The 23,725-nt window shown below is 48.3% G+C and overlaps 1 non-coding gene across 1 annotated transcript; it reads right to left on the reverse strand.

The window, feature by feature from the left end:
• Positions 1-22,124: 22,124 nt before the first annotated feature.
• Positions 22,125-22,196, reverse strand: TRNAE-CUC (transfer RNA glutamic acid (anticodon CUC)). Its single transcript has one exon. It is a non-coding gene; the product is annotated as a tRNA-Glu (tRNA).
• Positions 22,197-23,725: the final 1,529 nt, after the last annotated feature.

A 23,725-nucleotide genomic window follows, 5' to 3' on the forward strand; every position in this document is an offset into this window, starting at 1 on the left:
CCGGCTCCTTCTATTGCCCCCCGCTCTGGAACAAACCACCCCCTGAAACCTGCTTGCCCAAAGCTGCAGCTCTGCCCATGTCCCAGGTGGCCCTGACCCTGGCTGGCCACTGGCGACCCCCAGGGGCTCCCCCTTCATGGGGCGGGAGGCGTTGGGGATGCTGCGGAGGTGCTGTGGGGCCGCTCTTGGGCGGATGGAGCTGGCAAAGCAGGGTCATGGTGCCCCTGAGGGACTGCAGGCTGAGGGCCGCTGCACGGCGGGCAGGGGCCTTTATCGTCCCATGCAGTTTGTTCTTCCTCCCTGCCTGTCCTCCTCCCGCTAAGCGGGTCCTCACAGGGAGGCCGATGCGAGCCGAGGCTGCTGTGGCCATGTGCTGCGAGTGCCGCGGAGCCCCTGCCCGCTGCCCTCCGCAGAACGGGCGCTGGCGCGAGGGCGGCCCGTGTTGTGTGGCGGCTGCGAGCGGCCCTCACGCGGGTGGCCCCTGCCAGCCCCTCACAGGCCTCTCCCAGGCCGGGTGCCTTTGGGGCGAGCTCTGCGCCGCCTCCTGCTCTGGGTCCAGCTCTGCCTGCGCTCGCTACTTGCTCCGCAGAGGCTCCTGGGCCCAGGTGCTCTGCTCCTTGTCAGCGCTCACTTTGCAGCCATGGTGTCTCCTGCAGCATCTTCTCCCCTTCCCACTCTGCTGCTTATGTTCTTAGGTACCTGTACACGTATCTCCTTCTTTCCTTCTTGGCGTTCCTACCGCAAGCCCATGGCATTTTCCACATTTAAAACTGCCAGAGAGAGTCTGTGTTAGTGAGAATGAGTCGTCGAGAGCTGCGACTTGGAGCGGGAGCCTCCTCTGTGGTGACTCAAAGTTTGCTGTCATGTTACCTGTTAAACAGACACAAAAATGAAAGCCAAAAAGGAGCAAGCAAAAAAATCTAGGAAACAACCCAGAGAAAATTTGTATTTGGGAAAAAATTCTATTAATGAGGGCCTTCTTCAGGAAATAGCTAGAGGTTCAAGGAGGTGTCAGCATGACACGCGCTCATCCACAAGAAAAGGTTAGGTAGGTCAGGAGGCTTAACAACGTTCTGGGGACCTTTGGGGAGTATGAGAGGTTGGTGAGCTCCAGAGCTCTGGAAAAGTCCCTTGAGCGATAGCAGGTGTGCAAAGAGTGACCTGGAAGAAGCAGAGGGTCCTGAGAGCCAGCAGAGGCTCCACAAGGGACATGGCTCTGGGTAAAGAAGCAGCAGATCCTGTTAGTAAACTCTTGTCTTAAAGCAGGGGCAAAGAGCCAGTCTTTGGCCTTGGCCAGAGCTGGCTAAAGTGTCTGGGCAGTGTCTCTGTCTTCTGCAAGCGTCTCTCAAGAAATACAGCTTGTGAGTGCTTGAGACAGGGCTTTTTTACTTCAGCTTGTTCAGGAAAGAAGGCTTCAGCAAGGCCTGTGCATGTGTGCGTGCACAGGTGTCCCTTGTTCTTCCCGGTAATATGTGAATCTCTTAGGCAGTTTCAGCCAAATGGAACCAGAAGCTTGTGGCCTCACACATGTGACCTTCATGCAAGGCTTGTGAGAAAAAGTGGCTGGCTGAGACGAGAAGGGGAAACCTCAGAAGCCAGCTGCCACATGGCCACTAAGGCAAGGCATGAGTAGGGAGCAATAAATAAATAAATAAATAAATAGCCTTCTTTCAGAGAGCTATGCTAAATACTCCATCTGCAGGGCAAAGCTCCAGCCAGTCAGCTCTTCCTACTCGACACTGGAAAATCCCGCACTAGACATCAACTACAGAAACTCCTAGATTATTAGTTCTTCCACTCGCTGGCATGCCTTAAAGAAGCCAGGATCTCCATCATCCTACTAAGCTAACTCTTCCCTGAAAATAAAGTTTCTCTTTTCCTCTTTTGGCTTGCTTACTTTTGAATTTGCCTTGCTTGTGTGAATGCAAAGACGTTCAGCATTGTCTGCTTTCTCGCAATTGTCTTTCTCTGTTCCAGTATGCAACCTGGAGCAATAAGGAGACCCTAGGAGGTGGTGAGGGCTGTCTCTCCAAGTAAAAAGCAGCACATGCAAGTTTTACTAAGTGTAACCTTTAATTCTTCGCCTGGATACTGCTGGAGGATGTCTTAAAGCCTGGGACTGCTTTCACCCACAAGACAGTTCCCATTTAAAACAAACAAACAAGCAAACAAAGAAGCAGACAAAACAAGCCCCTTTCGGGAATTTATGTAGAGGTAAATGCTCTACATGGCAAACTCTAATGCGCTGGTTTCTGCAGCAATGACACATGCCATCGCTGATGGATTGGAGCTGCTTGGCGCTGGAAGTTCAGTGTGGCTCAACAGAGAGCTGGACAGTGCAGTGAGAAGAATGATGATGCTGGCAAAATCACAGGCACTGAGTGAGCTGGAGAAGCTCCATGTATGTGCACTGGATGTGTTTGCCAATGGGTGAGTGACAGGCCATCCGGGGAACGGGACGGGATTTGGTCTGATCAGCGTGAATCTTTTTGTTGTCGCTGCGTACAAAGTCGGCATGTATGGCATGTGCTGTTGTGCTGGCACCTTTCGTGCTGTTGGAAAGTGTGGAGATTGTAGGAAGCACGGGTGGCAGCGCTGGGCGCTCATGGTACGGCCTGAGATTATTGGGATGTAGCAAAGGGTCAAGATGACCTCTAGACAGTTGCTCCTGAATTCCGCTCAAGTGTATGCACCATGGCTGGTGCCAGCAGCACCCCTGGGCAAGCAAATGGTGTGTTGCTGCCACGTCATGGGATCAGACAGTCCTTTCTTAATGTTTGTCTTAGGTCCTTGAGCCGAATAAGTTATTTACAACTGAGAAACTATTTAGCTGCTCCCAAGGACCAGTATAATACCACACAGACTAGAGGCCACAGAAGCAGAGCCCCAGACTTTTCTATTTAGCTCTGTTGTCTGCCTGTGGCAAAAGCTTGGTTTCCTCTGTAAAATGGGGAGCTAGCAGAGTGTCAGAAGCACAGTGGGCATCACTCTCCTGTTCAGTATCATAAAGGCAGGTACTCTGTGGAGAGCAAGGCACGCGTTTCACTTTGGTTGTTTGTCAAGCAAACGGATGAGCAGAGATTTATGAACGAAGGTAAAATATGAGGGAAATGTTTGGAGCCCTTGTTCCTGTTGTCTTGATTGCAGCTGGAGGGTGAAGAGAGCTGACGTTTTCATGCCTGTGCAGCTAGATGAAGCATAGCAGGTCTGTATACAAAGTCAGCTCTTTGAGAGCTGAGAGTGGACAATCTGTGGCTTCCACAACTTGGGCCACTCTCATGTTTTGAGAAAGAGAGTAATGCAAGGAAGAGTAGCAAAGAGAGGAAATGCTGTCAGTTTTCTAGAGAAACTGACAGAGAAATTTGTCATCCGCTGGGCAATTTAGCCCGTCAGTTCTTGGGAAGTAGCCTGGCAAGCGCATGAGAAACCTCCTGATGACAGGGGGATAGGAAGGCGCCTGCATCCCTTTTAACAAAGGGCTTTTGGAACTGCATCATTTTTGTCACTACCCCAATGGAACTCTAGAGCATGGAGAGATTCACTTTTCTCTAGCTTTCCAGGCCAAAGCTTATCCCTTGACAGGGGGATTATATGTGTGTCCTTTTTTTTTTTTTTTTTCTAATTTTTTAATAAATAGATAAGAGATATCTTGAAAAGGACATTGTGCTGGTGTCCCACTTAGCAATGGCTTTGCACTTTTTTATTCCCAGGAAAAGAGCAGCAGGACAAGAAATCAGGTTTTGCGCTCCTTTCTCCTGTGCTGGTTGATCCTCGTTGGAGAGTTCACTCCTTCACTAGGTAAGGGTATGTTGCTGTGTGCTCTCCTTTTATGCTTTTTTCTTTTTTTCTGCAAGCCTCTGTGTTTCCCCTCTGGGAGCAGGGGCTAACTTGGAGAAAGAGGCTGTGCAGCTTTATTTTGGACTAAATGTGTGGTGCAGAAGCAAGTTTAAGAGAAGAATAGTGCTGGGGAAGATGAGCAGTTGCACTGCAGCCGTGGCTGCTCCAAATGGCAGCAGTTAAGCCATTGGGAACTTAAGGAAAAATTTCTTAACAATGAGGGTGACAGAGCACTGGAACAGGCTGCCCAGAGAGATTGTGGAGTCTCCTTCTCTGGAGGTCTTCAAAACCCACTTGGATGCAGTCCTGTGCCACGTGCTCTAGGTGACCCTGCGTGTGCAGGGGCATTGGACTAGATGACCCTAGAGGTCCCTTCCAACCTTAAGCATTCTATGATTCTATGATTCTATGACTGACTTGCGCTTGGTTGCATGAGCTGCCAGGTAAGAGAGGATGTTAGAGTGTTACCGGAATCAAACGTTTGTTTGCGTTCAGGGATACTCCAGTAATGGCCTTTTGTGCCTTTGAGGGTAAAAGAAATCCCTCCGTTAACGTGCCCTTAGAGCTTTCTTGGGCAAGCAGCGTTCTACGGAAAGGCCATTTTACACTCTTGATTCTATTGGAGAGTCTGACATGGATGCCTTGCAAAAGTAAAAACTGTATGAGTTTCACACACATACAAATGTAAATGTGGTGTTAAGAACTCCTATGTTCACCGTGCCAGGTCAAAGCACAGTAAATCATCCTCTTGTCTTTTATTCCTTATGCTTTGAGGAGCAAATATTTTATCAGCGTTTTCAGAGCGTTGACCTTTTTCAGTCCTCTCTTAGTATAGATTAGCATAGATCCGCTCATGGCCTCTTTGCCAGAGGCAAGATTACCCCTCATAGTCTTATTCTCTAGTCATTGCCTGTGTAGAAAAGGTATCAGCTCCCATGACGGGAAAGTGCCACTGAGGTGGGTACAAGAGCAAAATTTGGGAGACAACCGGAACATAGTCCAAAGCAAGTGTCTGTGTCTAAGTGTTAAGAAATCCTTCAAACTTACTAACCAATTTAGGCAAGAACGACTAATTAAGTTAAACATTGACTAGCATTTATTTGAAAAGTACACAGCGCCGAGTAAAATTAGTGCTAAATACAATATCCTGCCTGGCTTCTTTGATAAGATTAACTGCTTTTTCCCGTTTATTTTTCTATTCCTGAGCCCCAAATGTCGGTGATGTCTCCTCTGAGGCTGATATTGATAGGATGGAATAGGTAAAATTTCCCAATAGCTGCTCCCGTCATAAGCCTTATGACCTTTAAAAAAGCAAAAAGCCATATTATTGACTTCAGACCTAGGCTGATGATCCTGGAACTCTTGTTAATATAATCTTTCCTTTCTCGGCATCTGGTGTGGCACTCATCTGCAAGGTAAGTGAAGGGAAAGATCTGAACAAGCTTAGAGTGCATCTCTCTCATCTCCTTTTCAGCCTCCATTGCTTTCTCCAACTTAATTTCAGAATAATTTTCCTGCATCGGCCATGCAATACTTTGACAGTATTTTGGAAGGATTGTGGTCAGGGCTGAGAAAAATAGGATTTTTAGGGGTTGGAAAACAAAGACATTCTTCACAAAGGAGATGGCAGATGTAAAAAGCCACTGGCGTGCGGTCTCCTGCCCATAAGACAAGCCGTACAAGACCATGAAAAATGATGAGAGCCCCGTTACAGCTATAATTAATGTCCAGGAGAGGCAGAGGCATCTCCGGCAAAAAACCAGGTATGGTCTCTTGCGAAGGAGCAAGGGGACAGTGCTCGGTCCTTTCTTCTGCCTCTGAATGTTGTCCCCTTCCAATGCTTTAAATGGTTGCTTCTGGGAATAGCAAAATGAGGCAATAATGAGCATCTGCAGAGGTGTGGTAATCAAAGCCCTTTCGGCTCCTAAGGCAATTGATCTCCAAAAGGTCATGGGTGGTGGGGGTTCTTCCCTTTTGTCAGCGCCAAAAAACATAAAGTTCACGAGCAGGTTTAGTAGTAATATTGCCAAACAGCATGATAACCTTTGGAGTCTACTGAAAGTACCAGTGCCAGGATGAGCAAAAACGGAGAACCAGAGGTGACCATCTCTCAGCTTTGCTTCAAGATTAATCAAAAAATAGTCAATTCTGGAGAGACGTGCTTTTGGGCTCATGGCAAGGAATGTCCTTTGGAGCAAGCCGTCATCCTTGTTGAGCGCAAGCCACTTGCGGCAAATAAAGAACCAGGTCTCGTTGGTGTCCACATTTTCAACTTTTGCTCTGCTCAGGAACCAACTTGGAGATGGCCCGTGGTTATTGTGCCAGACCCTTAAGGCACAGATATCTCCTAAGTCTTTCTTCAGAGCTAACACAAATATGTCGGTGCTTCCCTGATGGAATGATGGGTTATGCGAGTGTCGTAAGCAAAAGACATCACTTGTGCCATCCTGGCCAATGAGTTGAAGAAAAACATCTGCAGTTGTTCCAGCTCCTAAGCGACTGCCTGTGTATAAGGTGACGGCAAAGCACACTTCATGACAGGGCTCCTTGTCTGGCAGAGTGAGAATCTTGTCCTCGGTGACTCTGTCAGCCTTGTCTTTTGTCATGGCCCAGAGGGCCAAAACAAGATAGGCTAGAAAAATGAGCACCACTGTTAAAAGGGGCACAGGGTTTTGCCTAATGTCTGCTCCCAAAGCGTTTTCCATAGCCACAGTATTGGGCATCACTATGACTTTGGTTAGCAGCAGCGTGATGTTGAAAGTGGCTATGCTTGTCACCGCATCTTGTACGAGTCTTTTGTGCCCCAGCAGCACCCTTGCAATATCTGATGGATAACGTATCCAAGGGAAAGGGTTCTTGTGAAATTCCTGAAGCAGAGTGGAAACCACTGCATCGCTGGCCAGTTCGGAATAATTCCCTTTTTCCAGTTTGGGATAAAAACAATTTGTGCATATCATTATGGCAGAGAAAGCATCTGCAGCATTCCAAATTTTGTTTTTGTTCGTAGCGATAGTCCATTTTTTGGCTTGGATTCCAGTTTCCGTATTTCCAGGGAATTTTTTTCCCGGGAAAACCTTAGCTATTTGGAGAGTTGGCACAGCTTTCGTAGAGCTAAAAGCTGAGGCTGCAGGATAAGTCAAATTGCCGGCATTAGAGTAGCGTCCGGTTTGGACGTCAGCTGTCCTGGGTGCACTTGAAGCAGTCCCTGGGGCAAGCAGCTCGTGAAGCACAAGAGCTCCTGGTTGACTTTCAAGCGGCTTCTGCGCTTTTAGATAGAAACTCGCTTGTTGAAATGCCGCGAGAGAATTATATACAGAAAGTGTGCAAGTGCTCTCCGGAGAGGGTACTGCAAGCGGGAGGAAAGGAGGAGCACATGGCCCTGATGAGCGCTGCGTGGTAATGCACGTGGCAGCTGTGGCTGGTGGCGTTCTTCCTGGCAGGAGGGCTGCCTGCAGCACAAGCTGCCCAGAGCAGCGAGGTGTATTCTTCAGGCAGGCAGGGTTGCTGTAGCAGGAGCAATGGGATGGGGGCTGTGGCTGCAGCTGTGCTGCGGGGGCTGACTGGTAACCCCGATCCATGGACTTACTCCTTAAACAGGAGACGCAGTGCTCCATATCCAGTGTCTGTGAGACGTGTCCGTGAGGGCCCAGGGAGATGACGAGGAGGGACGAGGGTTGCAGAAGGGGAGCAGCATCCCGCAAGGCTGGAGGGCAGCCGCCGGGAAGCCAGAGGAGCAGAAGGGCCAGCGCTGGCGCCGCCACCGCTTGGCCGAGGGAGAGCCGTGGCCCAAGAGCCATTGGTGCTGCTGCTGCACGAAGCAGGCGCGCTGGGCTCCAGAGGTGCCCTCAGGGCCGCTTGCCCTGCGCTGGGCACCTTGGGTCCCGAGGGCATCAAGGAAGCAGGTGGCCCCTGGCGACGACACCCAACAATGGGGCTTCCCATCCCCTCTGAGGCGTGGGGGGGGGCGCCCGGCTCCTTCTATTGCCCCCCGCTCTGGAACAAACCACCCCCTGAAACCTGCTTGCCCAAAGCTGCAGCTCTGCCCATGTCCCAGGTGGCCCTGACCCTGGCTGGCCACTGGCGACCCCCAGGGGCTCCCCCTTCATGGGGCGGGAGGCGTTGGGGATGCTGCGGAGGTGCTGTGGGGCCGCTCTTGGGCGGATGGAGCTGGCAAAGCAGGGTCATGGTGCCCCTGAGGGACTGCAGGCTGAGGGCCGCTGCACGGCGGGCAGGGGCCTTTATCGTCCCATGCAGTTTGTTCTTCCTCCCTGCCTGTCCTCCTCCCGCTAAGCGGGTCCTCACAGGGAGGCCGATGCGAGCCGAGGCTGCTGTGGCCATGTGCTGCGAGTGCCGCGGAGCCCCTGCCCGCTGCCCTCCGCAGAACGGGCGCTGGCGCGAGGGCGGCCCGTGTTGTGTGGCGGCTGCGAGCGGCCCTCACGCGGGTGGCCCCTGCCAGCCCCTCACAGGCCTCTCCCAGGCCGGGTGCCTTTGGGGCGAGCTCTGCGCCGCCTCCTGCTCTGGGTCCAGCTCTGCCTGCGCTCGCTACTTGCTCCGCAGAGGCTCCTGGGCCCAGGTGCTCTGCTCCTTGTCAGCGCTCACTTTGCAGCCATGGTGTCTCCTGCAGCATCTTCTCCCCTTCCCACTCTGCTGCTTATGTTCTTAGGTACCTGTACACGTATCTCCTTCTTTCCTTCTTGGCGTTCCTACCGCAAGCCCATGGCATTTTCCACATTTAAAACTGCCAGAGAGAGTCCGTGTTAGTGAGAATGAGTCGTCGAGAGCTGCGACTTGGAGCGGGAGCCTCCTCTGTGGTGACTCAAAGTTTGCTGTCATGTTACCTGTTAAACAGACACAAAAATGAAAGCCAAAAAGGAGCAAGCAAAAAAATCTAGGAAACAACCCAGAGAAAATTTGTATTTGGGAAAAAATTCTATTAATGAGGGCCTTCTTCAGGAAATAGCTAGAGGTTCAAGGAGGTGTCAGCATGACACGCGCTCATCCACAAGAAAAGGTTAGGTAGGTCAGGAGGCTTAACAACGTTCTGGGGACCTTTGGGGAGTATGAGAGGTTGGTGAGCTCCAGAGCTCTGGAAAAGTCCCTTGAGCGATAGCAGGTGTGCAAAGAGTGACCTGGAAGAAGCAGAGGGTCCTGAGAGCCAGCAGAGGCTCCACAAGGGACACGGCTCTGGGTAAAGAAGCAGCAGATCCTGTTAGTAAACTCTTGTCTTAAAGCAGGGGCAAAGAGCCAGTCTTTGGCCTTGGCCAGAGCTGGCTAAAGTGTCTGGGCAGTGTCTCTGTCTTCTGCAAGCGTCTCTCAAGAAATACAGCTTGTGAGTGCTTGAGACAGGGCTTTTTTACTTCAGCTTGTTCAGGAAAGAAGGCTTCAGCAAGGCCTGTGCATGTGTGCGTGCACAGGTGTCCCTTGTTCTTCCCGGTAATATGTGAATCTCTTAGGCAGTTTCAGCCAAATGGAACCAGAAGCTTGTGGCCTCACACATGTGACCTTCATGCAAGGCTTGTGAGAAAAAGTGGCTGGCTGAGACGAGAAGGGGAAACCTCAGAAGCCAGCTGCCACATGGCCACTAAGGCAAGGCATGAGTAGGGAGCAATAAATAAATAAATAAATAGCCTTCTTTCAGAGAGCTATGCTAAATACTCCATCTGCAGGGCAAAGCTCCAGCCAGTCAGCTCTTCCTACTCGACACTGGAAAATCCCGCACTAGACATCAACTACAGAAACTCCTAGATTATTAGTTCTTCCACTCGCTGGCATGCCTTAAAGAAGCCAGGATCTCCATCATCCTACTAAGCTAACTCTTCCCTGAAAATAAAGTTTCTCTTTTCCTCTTTTGGCTTGCTTACTTTTGAATTTGCCTTGCTTGTGTGAATGCAAAGACGTTCAGCATTGTCTGCTTTCTCGCAATTGTCTTTCTCTGTTCCAGTATGCAACCTGGAGCAATAAGGAGACCCTAGGAGGTGGTGAGGGCTGTCTCTCCAAGTTAAAAGCAGCACATGCAAGTTTTACTAAGTGTAACCTTTAATTCTTCGCCTGGATACTGCTGGAGGATGTCTTAAAGCCTGGGACTGCTTTCACCCACAAGACAGTTCCCATTTAAAACAAACAAACAAGCAAACAAAGAAGCAGACAAAACAAGCCCCTTTCGGGAATTTATGTAGAGGTAAATGCTCTACATGGCAAACTCTAATGCGCTGGTTTCTGCAGCAATGACACATGCCATCGCTGATGGATTGGAGCTGCTTGGCGCTGGAAGTTCAGTGTGGCTCAACAGAGAGCTGGACAGTGCAGTGAGAAGAATGATGATGCTGGCAAAATCACAGGCACTGAGTGAGCTGGAGAAGCTCCATGTATGTGCACTGGATGTGTTTGCCAATGGGTGAGTGACAGGCCATCCGGGGAACGGGACGGGATTTGGTCTGATCAGCGTGAATCTTTTTGTTGTCGCTGCGTACAAAGTCGGCATGTATGGCATGTGCTGTTGTGCTGGCACCTTTCGTGCTGTTGGAAAGTGTGGAGATTGTAGGAAGCACGGGTGGCAGCGCTGGGCGCTCATGGTACGGCCTGAGATTATTGGGATGTAGCAAAGGGTCAAGATGACCTCTAGACAGTTGCTCCTGAATTCCGCTCAAGTGTATGCACCATGGCTGGTGCCAGCAGCACCCCTGGGCAAGCAAATGGTGTGTTGCTGCCACGTCATGGGATCAGACAGTCCTTTCTTAATGTTTGTCTTAGGTCCTTGAGCCGAATAAGTTATTTGCAACTGAGAAACTATTTAGCTGCTCCCAAGGACCAGTATAATACCACACAGACTAGAGGCCACAGAAGCAGAGCCCCAGACTTTTCTATTTAGCTCTGTTGTCTGCCTGTGGCAAAAGCTTGGTTTCCTCTGTAAAATGGGGAGCTAGCAGAGTGTCAGAAGCACAGTGGGCATCACTCTCCTGTTCAGTATCATAAAGGCAGGTACTCTGTGGAGAGCAAGGCACGCGTTTCACTTTGGTTGTTTGTCAAGCAAACGGATGAGCAGAGATTTATGAACGAAGGTAAAATATGAGGGAAATGTTTGGAGCCCTTGTTCCTGTTGTCTTGATTGCAGCTGGAGGGTGAAGAGAGCTGACGTTTTCATGCCTGTGCAGCTAGATGAAGCATAGCAGGTCTGTATACAAAGTCAGCTCTTTGAGAGCTGAGAGTGGACAATCTGTGGCTTCCACAACTTGGGCCACTCTCATGTTTTGAGAAAGAGAGTAATGCAAGGAAGAGTAGCAAAGAGAGGAAATGCTGTCAGTTTTCTAGAGAAACTGACAGAGAAATTTGTCATCCGCTGGGCAATTTAGCCCGTCAGTTCTTGGGAAGTAGCCTGGCAAGCGCATGAGAAACCTCCTGATGACAGGGGGATAGGAAGGCGCCTGCATCCCTTTTAACAAAGGGCTTTTGGAACTGCATCATATTTGTCACTACCCCAATGGAACTCTAGAGCATGGAGAGATTCACTTTTCTCTAGCTTTCCAGGCCAAAGCTTATCCCTTGACAGGGGGATTATATGTGTGTCCTTTTTTTTTTTTTTTCTAATTTTTTAATAAATAGATAAGAGATATCTTGAAAAGGAGATTGTGCTGGTGTCCCACTTAGCAATGGCTTTGCACTTTTTTATTCCCAGGAAAAGAGCAGCAGGACAAGAAATCAGGTTTTGCGCTCCTTTCTCCTGTGCTGGTTGATCCTCGTTGGAGAGTTCACTCCTTCACTAGGTAAGGGTATGTTGCTGTGTGCTCTCCTTTTATGCTTTTTTCTTTTTTTCTGCAAGCCTCTGTGTTTCCCCTCTGGGAGCAGGGGCTAACTTGGAGAAAGAGGCTGTGCAGCTTTATTTTGGACTAAATGTGTGGTGCAGAAGCAAGTTTAAGAGAAGAATAGTGCTGGGGAAGATGAGCAGTTGCACTGCAGCCGTGGCTGCTCCAAATGGCAGCAGTTAAGCCATTGGGAACTTAAGGAAAAATTTCTTAACAATGAGGGTGACAGAGCACTGGAACAGTCTGCCCAGAGAGATTGTGGAGTCTCATTCTCTGGAGGTCTTCAAAACCCACTTGGATGCAGTCCTGTGCCACGTGCTCTAGGTGACCCTGCGTGTGCAGGGGCATTGGACTAGATGACCCTAGAGGTCCCTTCCAACCTTAAGCATTCTATGATTCTATGATTCTATGACTGACTTGCGCTTGGTTGCGTGAGCTGCCAGGTAAGAGAGGATGTTAGAGTGTTACCGGAATCAAACGTTCGTTTGCGTTCAGGGATACTCCAGTAATGGCCTTTTGTGCCTTTGAGGGTAAAAGAAATCCCTCCGTTAACGTGCCCTTAGAGCTTTCTTGGGCAAGCAGCGTTCTACGGAAAGGCCATTTTACACTCTTGATACTATTGGAGAGTCTGACATGGATGCCTTGCAAAAGTAAAAACTGTATGAGTTTCACACACATACAAATGTAAATGTGGTGTTAAGAACTCCTATGTTCACCGTGCCAGGTCAAAGCACAGTAAATCATCCTCTTGTCTTTTATTCCTTATGCTTTGAGGAGCAAATATTTTATCAGCGTTTTCAGAGCGTTGACCTTTTTCAGTCCTCTCTTAGTATAGATTAGCATAGATCCGCTCATGGCCTCTTTGCCAGAGGCAAGATTACCCCTCATAGTCTTATTCTCTAGTCATTGCCTGTGTAGAAAAGGTATCAGCTCCCATGACGGGAAAGTGCCACTGAGGTGGGTACAAGAGCAAAATTTGGGAGACAACCGGAACATAGTCCAAAGCAAGTGTCTGTGTCTAAGTGTTAAGAAATCCTTCAAACTTACTAACCAATTTAGGCAAGAACGACTAATTAAGTTAAACATTGACTAGCATTTATTTGAAAAGTACACAGCGCCGAGTAAAATTAGTGCTAAATACAATATCCTGCCTGGCTTCTTTGATAAGATTAACTGCTTTTTCCCGTTTATTTTTCTATTCCTGAGCCCCAAATGTCGGTGATGTCTCCTCTGAGGCTGATATTGATAGGATGGAATAGGTAAAATTTCCCAATAGCTGCTCCCGTCATAAGCCTTATGACCTTTAAAAAAGCAAAAAGCCATATTATTGACTTCAGACCTAGGCTGATGATCCTGGAACTCTTGTTAATATAATCTTTCCTTTCTCGGCATCTGGTGTGGCACTCATCTGCAAGGTAAGTGAAGGGAAAGATCTGAACAAGCTTAGAGTGCATCTCTCTCATCTCCTTTTCAGCCTCCATTGCTTTCTCCAACTTCATTTCAGAATAATTTTCCTGCATCGGCCACGCAATACTTTGACAGTATTTTGGAAGGATTGTGGTCAGGGCTGAGAAAAATAGGATTTTTAGAGGTTGGAAAACAAAGACATTCTTCACAAAGGAGATGGCAGATGTAAAAAGCCACTGGCGTGCGGTCTCCTGCCCATAAGACAAGCCGTACAAGACCATGAAAAATGATGAGAGCCCCGTTACAGCTATAATTAATGTCCAGGAGAGGCAGACGCATCTCTGGCAAAAAACCAGGTATGGTCTCTTGCGAAGGAGCAAGGGGACAGTGCTCGGTCCTTTCTTCTGCCTCTGAATGTTGTCCCCTTCCAATGCTTTAAATGGTTGCTTCTGGGAATAGCAAAATGAGGCAATAATGAGCATCTGCAGAGGTGTGGTAATCAAAGCCCTTTCGGCTCCTAAGGCAATTGATCTCCAAAAGGTCATGGGTGGTGGGGGTTCTTCCCTTTTGTCAGCGCCAAAAAACATAAAGTTCACGAGCAGGTTTAGTAGTAATATTGCCAAACAGCATGATAACCTCTGCAGTCTACTGAAAGTACCAGTGCCAGGATGAGCAAAAATGGAGAACCAGAGGTGACCATCTCTCAGCTTTGCTTCAAGATTAATCAAAAAATAGTCAATTCTGGAGAGACGTGCTTTTGGGCTCATGGCAAGGAATGTCCTTTGGAGCAAGCCGTCATCCTTGTTGAGCGCAAGCCACTTGCGGCAAATAAAGAACCAGGTCTCGTTGGTGTCCACATTTTCAACTTTTGCTCTGCTCAGGAACCAACTTGGAGATGGCCCGTGGTTATTGTGCCAGACCCTTAAGGCACAGATATCTCCTAAGTCTTTCTTCAGAGCTAACACAAATGTGTCAGTGCTTCCCTGTTGGAATGATGGGTTATTTGAGTGTCGTAAGCAAAAGACATCACTTGTGCCATCCTGGCCAATGAGTTGAAGAAAAACATCTGCAGTTGTTCCAGCTCCTAAGCGACTGCCTGTGTATAAGGTGACGGCAAAGCACACTTCATGACAGGGCTCCTTGTCTGGCAGAATGAGAATCTTGTCCTCGGTGACTCTGTCAGCCTTGTCTTTTGTCATGGCCCAGAGGGCCAAAACAAGGTAGGCTAGAAAAATGAGCACCACTGTTAAAAGGGGCACAGGGTTTTGCCTAATGTCTGCTCCCAAAGCTTTTTCCATAGCCACAGTATTGGGCATCACTATGACTTTGGTTAGCAGCAGCGTGATGTTGAAAGTGGCTATGCTTGTCACCGCATCTTGTACGAGTCTTTTGTGCCCCAGCAGCGCCCTTGCAATATCTGATGGATAACGTATCCAAGGGAAAGGGTTCTTGTGAAATTCCTGAAGCAGAGTGGAAACCACTGCATCGCTGGCCAGTTCGGAATAATTCCCTTTTTCCAGTTTGGGATAAAAACAATTTGTGCATATCATTATGGCAGAGAAAGCATCTGCAGCATTCCAAATTTTGTTTTTGTTCGTAGTGATAGTCCATTTTTTGGCTTGGATTCCAGTTTCCGTATTTCCAGGGAATTTTTTTCCCGGGAAAACCTTAGCTATTTGGAGAGTTGGCACAGCTTTCGTAGAGCTAAAAGCTGAGGCTGCAGGATAAGTCAAATTGCCGGCATTAGAGTAGCGTCCGGTTTGGACGTCAGCTGTCCTGGGTGCACTTGAAGCAGTCCCTGGGGCAAGCAGCTCGTGAAGCACAAGAGCTCCTGGTTGACTTTCAAGCGGCTTCTGCGCTTTTAGATAGAAACTCGCTTGTTGAAATGCCGCGAGAGAATTATATACAGAAAGTGTGCAAGTGCTCTCCGGAGAGGGTACTGCAAGCGGGAGGAAAGGAGGAGCACATGGCCCTGATGAGCGCTGCGTGGTAATGCACGTGGCAGCTGTGGCTGGTGGCGTTCTTCCTGGCAGGAGGGCTGCCTGCAGCACAAGCTGCCCAGAGCAGCGAGGTGTATTCTTCAGGCAGGCAGGGTTGGTGTAACAGGAGCAATGGGATGGGGGCTGTGGCTGCAGCTGTGCTGCGGGGGCTGACTGGTAACCCTGATCCATGGACTTACTCCGTAAACAGGAGACGCAGTGCTCCATATCCAGTGTCTGTGAGACGTGTCCGTGAGGGCCCAGGGAGATGACGAGGAGGGACGAGGGTTGCAGAAGGGGAGCAGCATCCCGCAAGGCTGGAGGGCAGCCGCCGGGAAGCCAGAGGAGCAGAAGGGCCAGCGCTGGCGCCGCCACCGCTTGGCCGAGGGAGAGCCGTGGCCCGAGAGCCATTGGTGCTGCTGCTGCACGAAGCAGGCGCGCTGGGCTCCAGAGGTGCCCTCAGGGCCGCTTGCCCTGCGCTGGGCACCTTGGGTCCCGAGGGCATCAAGGAAGCAGGTGGCCCCTGGCGACGACACCCAACAATGGGGCTTCCCATCCCCTCTGAGGCGTGGGGGGGGCCGCCCGGCTCCTTCTATTGCCCCCCGCTCTGGAACAAACCACCCCCTGAAAGCTGCTTGCCCAAAGCTGCAGCTCTGCCCACGTCCCAGGTGGCCCTGACCCTGGCTGGCCACTGGCGGCCCCCAGGGGCTCCCCCTTCATGGGGCGGGAGGTGTTGGGGATGCTGTGGAGGTGCTGTGGGGCCCAGGTCCTTCTATGCAGAGCTGCTCTTCAGAAGGTCAGTCCACAGCCTGTGCTGGTGTCTGCAGTTGTTCCTCCCCAGGTGCAGGACCTTGCACTTGCCCTTGTTGAACTGCATGAGGTTTCTCCCTGCCCAGTTGTCCAGTCTGTCCAGGTCACTCTGGATGGCAGCGCAGCCCTCTGGGGTATCAGCTACTCCTCCCAGTTTCGTATCATCACCAAACCTGCTGAGGGAGCACTCTGTGCCTTCATCCTGGTCACTGACGAAGAAGCTGAACAGGAGTGCACCAAGGACTGACCCCTGGGGAACACCGCTAACCACAGGCCTCCAACTAGACTCTGCACCGCTGATCACCACCCTCTGGGCTCTGCCATCCAGGCACTTGTTAATCCACCTCAGCATCCGCTTATCTCACCTACACTTCCGGAGCTTGCCCAGGAGGATGCTGTGAGGGACGGTATCAAAGGCCTTGCTGAGGCCGAGACATCCACCACTGTCCCCTCATCTACCCAGCCAGTCATTCCATCATGGAAGGCTATCAGCTTCTGCTTGGCCTGTGTCTGTCTTGCTGCCTTTCCAGGCCAAGCCAGACTTGGCAGTGACTACAGAGAAGCCAGTCCAATGACAGGCTCATATCTGCTCTTGCCCACCTCCTCTCAAAACCCCTTAAGCACAGATGACAGCCCAAGTAATCGCACAGGCAGCATTGGCAAAAGAAGGGACAGCACGTGGGAGGGCTGCCCCAGCCAGTGTTTCTGCTCATACCTGGCATTATGTGCTCAAGAGAGCAAGCAGCAGCAAGGGAGCAGGAATTGGTCAAGATTCTAGAACCAATGGTTTTCTTCTGCTGCCATCAGTTCGGGTTTGTAAGGCAAAGCTCTTTCACTTTCAGGTGTATATGGGAGTATAGGCTTTTAGGCTTTTCTTTGGGAAATGGGGATCAAAGACTGCTCTCAAAAGCAACATTTTGAGCTTTGCACCACTATGCCTCCCCACTGCTACTGATAAAGCCTCTGAGAAGGACCGCACCCCACCAGGGAGAAGAACTGCCAAGGAGGCTAGTGGGCATTCCCTTCCCTTGGAAGTCTGCACCATGTACACCAAAAACAGAAAAGGAGGAAGGGTAAAAAGACTATAGTATATATTTTCCACTTTGAGAAATCTTTTTTTTTTTTTTAACCACACTTCTGCTTCCTTCTTTTGGAGGGGGGAAAAAATTTATCCCTGATCTGTTTTGTGTGCCTTATGACTCTTTTAACCAGATCTGGGAAACATATCCGGTTCTTGGACAGAGGCACTTTGAAGACAAAGATCATAAAATGAGGCTGGCTTCTATCTTGGTGATAGTTCATTCCATTTCCATGAGAGCTCGTAACGCTCTGCAACGTGTTTTTTTTTTTTTTTTTTTCCCTCATTCTTACATCCATTTTGCCCTTTCTTTTGTATTTTACCTTGAGGCCAGCACTGCAGCCAAGTGGAACAGGAGGAATCCACTGGAAGAGTTTAATTCTTGCTTCCACAATCCCACTCGGTGAGGATTTCCCTCCATTCCTACCAAAGTCATAGAGAGGGGCATGGGGTAACCTCTGATTTTAAGCAAAGACAGTTGCATATGGAAAATCATAAGGTCCTTTCCAAGTAATGGTGATTCCTGTTTGCCGTAACCTACACTGTTCTTGTTTTGCACATATTTTTGCTTTAAATGGTCCCTGTGTTTTTCCTGTGTGCACAAGCACACTATTCTTATTCCCACTGTCAATATTACAAGGGAACACATGCTTTAGCTGCAGCCATTTCAGAGCTCGTCATCTTCAATCAAAGAGGTTCAAGCACCTGAGACGTGAATATATTCTGTGCTAACAGAGCATGGGGGTGGAAGTGAGAACAAGGAGGTGGAAGGTGGAAAGACAGATAGATGTTCTGAAAGTACCTTAAACAATCCTAGTGGTATTTATCAGACTTGCTCTGTCATAGTCCTCAGTGGTTCAACACTATAGTAAATCAGGCTGTGAGTTTTGCAGGGACAGATCATAACTGTGATAGCCATGGGATGTAAAGTGCTGCGCTCACATAAACTCACTCTGCTGGTCAAACTTCTTTTAATGTAATTACAAGCTGATTGAAAAACAGCAGTCTGGAGAAGGTGTTGGGGGTCCTCTTGCAGCCAGCAAAAACTCTGTATTGTGTCAGGGGGTTAGCTGGATAGAAATGTGATCAATACTTGACTCTGGCTGAATTTGCATGGTGAGTTGATTTAGTTGTGCAGAGGCCTTGTATTAGGCTGCATGAGGTTGTGCGGTTCCACGTAACAAGACACTTGGCTTCCCTCTTCCAAAAGGAATTTGCAACAGGATTGCTCTTGAAAGTGTTCACTAAAATACCTCTAGTTTCAAGCAATTGCCATACCTTTGGCTACTTAACAGCGTGACTGGCATGGTGGATTTTTTTAAAACTTTGTTGAAATAGAGCAAAGAGCTGGGAGCAAAGGCAATAGTGTCTAATCCCTGACCTCAGAGAGAAAGCATGTCAAGGGGCCGAAGCCGTCCTCCTCCGGTAGGCTTTGCACAGCCAGCCAGAAACACAAACTGGGCAGGATACCAGCTGGAAGCTAGGTGTTCCAAAAGCCTTGGAGCAGTAACGTGGTGGGAGCTCAGAGACACACATCACTTGGAACTGAAATTTTCAGGGAAACAAAACAAAAAGCGCAGAGCAGCAGTACTGCTTATTTTTTATTGGGAGTTGAGCAAGTAACTCAGGTGAGATTTTTCTTAGGGTTTTCAAGTTGTGGGGGTTTAGTCTCACCTCTTTACTCCCACAAGCTTTATGAGAGAGGAGGTGCATGTGGGCATCACCAGCAGAATGTTCTAGTTTCCTTTAGTAATTGTGAAGACTGTTCTGGGGCAAGTGCGGTCAGAGTCTCATGGTTGAATATGGAAGGGCGGGCGGAACCTTAATTTTAGTTTATTTTGCTTTAAAACCTTCTAAAATTTTGTCTGCTTGCCTTTGGTTCAGTTATCCATAAGAATCCAACTAAAAGATTGTTCTGGTTCTCAGTAGTACTGGGGTAAAACCCTTCATTTGGTCCTAAAGGCAGAGAAGTGAATGGATTTCCTTTTGCTGCAGTCTCAGTGCATGTGATACGTGTCAGGAGATGGCAGTGCCATGAAAAGGTTTGTAAGAGCAAAACTGGCTGTTGATTAGGAGAGTATACACTGCTGTGTGTTTAGCTACATGCAAAACCCTGGTGAAAAATTACTCTCACACTGAGTAAGTAAATGAGGTGTAGAGACCATGGTTCTTAGGCACAAGTTATTGTAGGTATGAAACTACGCCCTTTTTTTGGATTAGTTGGTGAAATAGGAGTTCATAGAATATGTTGAAGGTGTTGAAACCAGATGCTTATTCTGATGCTTGTTCTTCATGTGTTGTTTTGATGCTCAGTGTAGGAGTAGAAGCAATTGAGAGCAACAGGCTAACGCAAGTGCTCTGAATCACTCTTTGCAGGAGTCTCCCTCTCATTGCTAAATACATAAGGATCCTACTGGGGGCACCACAGTCGTAGGTGTCTACTGCCCTCCTTCCCCTTCTCGCGCCAGGGCAGAACATTTATCCTACAAAAATTGCCATGAGAAACCTTAGACGGTTTCTGCCTACATTACTCTCTTATGAAAGTGTAGCTATTAACAGAGTAGGGAACTAACTGAGAGTAAGGGAAGAAAGAATGTCAATACTTCACACTGAGGTCTTGTGTGGGCCCTTGCTGAAACAAGGACTGGTGCTATTGGGGTAGACCACAAAGAGATGAGCAGACTGAATCCAGAGATCACCTGCTCTTCTTCCTCTTCAGTAATGCCACATGACACAACACAACTGTGATGAAAAGAAAGCCTAGCTGATGCATGGATCTTTGTACCGTTTAACCTACTTTCCTGGAAGTCACATATAGCACTGTACAACTCTCTGGAGTAGAATTAGGAATATATGTCCTTTAAAATATAAGATCCAGATGGAAAGACTTTCCCCGCTAGGTTCCACGCTGACAAGTCAGATAAGGCAACTTAAATGTGTCTTAAATAGGTGAAAATGAGAATCTGCTGATCCACTTGCCTACTAGGATTGCCCTCAAATGTACAACCTATTTTTTACCTCTGCTCTACCAATGCTTTTTTCATATAGCTATTGTGCTGTGATCATTTGCTTTTTAAATGAATTGGTCAAGCTGGCTGCATTACTGGCACTGATTCTTCTGTATAGAATTAATTCAACCTTAACTGGAAACCTTACATTAAGTACTACTTACATGGCATAAAAAATGAAACCACTAACATAATGTGAAAGAAGCCAGAGAGCACTTTTAAAAGGCAATAGTAGTTATACATGGTCTCATTTCTGCCGTACGTGGGGAATAAAGTAAATTGAGCAAAAGAATTTAATTGCGAAGAGAAAGGGCAAATTCAGGGCTGTTTTCTGATTAGCCATCAACAAAGGCCTGACCCAGATCCTTCTGAAGTGAGGCGTCCTCTGCACTTCAAAAACAGCCCATAGTACCTGAGGGACAGAGGACACAAGACCTGTGGCTGCTTTCTGTGTGCTCTCAGAGGAAGCAACCACTCGCCCAGGTTTAGTATCCCCAAGTTGCAGTTACAGTAGTGCCAGTGCAGACAGCCAGGTTACAGTAGTGCCAGACTAGACAGTGCTGAAAGGACAGGGAGGGAAGCTCTGCTGCGCTTTATTAAGTCCCTTCATCATTCAGCAGAATTTACTTAGCAGTTAATTTGTTGAGTATTAATGGCAGTAGAGAAGTGCAGGAGGTGGGTGTTGACACTTTCACATACTTACCCATGGATCTGCCAGGGCTGGGGAGGATGGGGAGGAGCTTCTTCTATTCACCCTCCTCTTTTGCTCTTTGCTCACTTAGACAGTGTCTGTGTCTCATGCAACAGAGCAGCTGCAAGGTATCCCATCGTCGATGTGTATGCTTATCACAGATAATTAAGGTTGGAAGGGACCTTTGGAGATCATCTAGTCCAACCGCCCTTCTCCTCCCAAGCATAAACAAGGTTACCTAGAGCAGATGACACATCCAGGCAGGTTTTTAGTATCTCTAGAAGAGACTCCACAACCTCTCTGGGCAACTTGTTCCAGGGCTCTATTACTCTCACCATAAAGACTTTCCTCAAATTCAGTGGAATTTCCCATTGTGCCCATTTCCTCTTGACTTATTGCTGGCCACCACTGAAAACAGCCTGACCTAGTCCTCTTGATACCCTCCGTTAAGATATCTGTAATAAACTCAGTCAGAAGATCCACCCAACTTTGCCCCAGCCTTCTCTTTTCCAGGCTAAATAGGCCCAGGTCCCTCAGCCTCTCCTCATAGCCAAGATGCTCCATCCTCTATGCTGGACTCTGTGTAATAGTTCCATGTCCCTCTTGCACTGGGGAGTCCCGCACTGGACACAGCGCTCCAGACGTGTCCTCATCAGGACTGAACAGAGGGGCATGATCACCTCCCCTGGACCTGCAGGCAACTCTCTTCCTAATGCTGCCCAGGCTACCAATGGCCTTCCTTGCCACAAAAGCACATCGCTGGCTCGTGGTCAACTTGTTGTCCATTCAGATCCTTCTCTACAGAGCTGCTTTCCAGCAGGTCACCCCCAGCCTGTATCGGTGTCTGGGGTTATTCCTTCCTGGGTGCAGGACCGCGTGCTTGCCCTTGTTGAATTTCATGAGGTTCCTCTCTGCCCAACTCTCCAGCCTATCCATGTCCCTCTGGATGGCAGCGCAGCCCTCTGGGGTATCAGCCACTCCTCCCAGGTCTGCATCATCAGCAAACTTGCTGAGGGTGCACTCCGTCCCTTCATCCAGGTCACTGATGAGTAAGGTGAACAGGACTGGACCTGGTACTACCCTTGGGGGACACCACTAGCTACAGGCCTTCACCTAGACTCTGCACCACTGGTCATAACCCTCTGAGCTCGGCCATCCAGGCACTTTCCATCCACCTAGCTTGTCCACTCACCTAGTTCGTCCTTGCTCATGACTATGAGGATGTCATGGGAGGCAGTGTCAAAAGCCTTGCTGAGGTTAGCAGCTGCTGCTCCCCGCCACCATCTACCAAGCCAGTCATCCCATCAGGTTGGCTAAGCATGATTTTTCACTTGGGGAAGGTGTGTTGACTAGTCCTCTGCATGCTTAGAGATGACATCCAGAATAAGCTGCTCCATCACCTTTCTACAGTTGGAGGCGAACCCTGTGGCTGCCTGGGTCCTTGCCCTTTTCAAGACACTGCAATGACACTGGCTTTCTTGCAGTCCTCAGGCACCTCTCCTGCTCAAAAACGTTTTCCCTGACCGGGAATCGAACCCGGGCCGCGGCGGTGAGAGCGCCGAATCCTGACCACTAGACCACCAGGGAAACCTCCTGCTCTGTTTGGGGCACTTTTTCAATAACAGCCTCATTTGCTGGCATGGACAATGGAGCCTCAGGCTGCTGGCATTAAGACCATTAGCTTGTCAGCCCTTGAGAACTGAAGGCAATTCAGTGGCCCAGGAAGTTTAGGGATGACTGAGGCAAGTACTGCCATGGTATCAAACTTCTGCATTCAACTTCTCTTCAGCAATAAATGCCTCAGGCTCTTTCCAAACCTCACTTTCCCTTTGAGTCTCTCTGCAGCCGTTTGTGCCTGCTGTCCTTCAGCAATGGTAGCATTTCACCAGTACTTTTTGGGAATCGTCCATAAAGCCAGAAATCTCTCATCTAAATCTTTCTGCATGACAACTTTATTGCAAAAATATCTCCAAGAAATCAGCAAGCCAAACTGAGCTATAATTACCCATAACAGATGTTTTTCTAAAAAGCCACGTGAAGACAAATACTGCAGTGACTTTCAGTACAAGAGTAGCATTTGGCACAGCAGCTAACCTCCAGGACCATTTGATCTTATTTCCTTCTGCTCTCCTTCGGATACATCGGAAAGGGGAGGCTATGCACTCACTAGTTATTGTGCTAGGCAAAGCACAATATTACATTACATTATATGTCAAATAAAGACTGCAAGGAACCTGCTGACAATTTATCACTTGCGGCGAAGTTGTTCCACTAAGAATAAAAAGCAAACTCACACCTTAAACTGTGAGGACTTTCTGTAAAAAATTCTGACAAACAAGAGTGAAGTCCCTGCCCCAAATCTAGATGGACTATGCGTTACATATGAGAAAAGGAAAGGTTTTATGCATTTCCTTAGTCATGAATTCCAATGTACATAATGGTGGAGATATCAAAGCACTTGCGTTTCATCCAGTATCAATTCTCTTTATATCAGTGAGACTTAAATAGCCATCACACAGAGCATGAAAATATATTTGCATATTGATATTTGCACAGAGAAGGGCACCAGAAGCCCAGGTCAGGGAAGAAATTTGGAAAACTTTGCCTGTTCCTCCATTAAGTAATGATACTTGAGTACCACTAGCAACATGCGAGCACTAACAGGAGCCCACATGATTCTGCTCAAAGGACAAGGTTCCTATATTTTCCTCCTGCATGGACTTCTCTGTCATTTTCTAAATGGCAGATCTGTTTTTGATCTCTGCATTGAAGCACAGCCACATTTTGGATTGTGGTTTTTTTTTTTTTTTTTTTTTTTTTTTGTAAAGAAGTGTTTACCTCTTCTAATACCCCCCTTCCTCTCTAGAAAACTTCTTAAGCAATATCTCCCTTTCATCAGTAAAGCAGGAAAGATGCTTTCATCTTCCATCTCTAGTTACACTTCTTTCACATCATCTTTCAAAAGCAAAAATCCCCTTTTAGCAGCAGTGCTGCTCAGAACTTTGTTGGCCAATTCTTTGCGCTGGATAATTTCTCCGTCTCCCAAAAAGGACTTCCAGTTTGAACCCTCTAAAAAAAAATTCTTCTGATTTGATGTGGACGTGATAAAATACCCT

Source organism: Tinamus guttatus, unplaced genomic scaffold, assembly GCF_059628265.1.
Source record: "Tinamus guttatus ecotype Peru unplaced genomic scaffold, ASM5962826v1 Tinamus_guttatus_pri_ptg000749l, whole genome shotgun sequence".
In the NCBI taxonomy this organism is placed as follows: Eukaryota; Metazoa; Chordata; class Aves; order Tinamiformes; family Tinamidae; genus Tinamus; species Tinamus guttatus.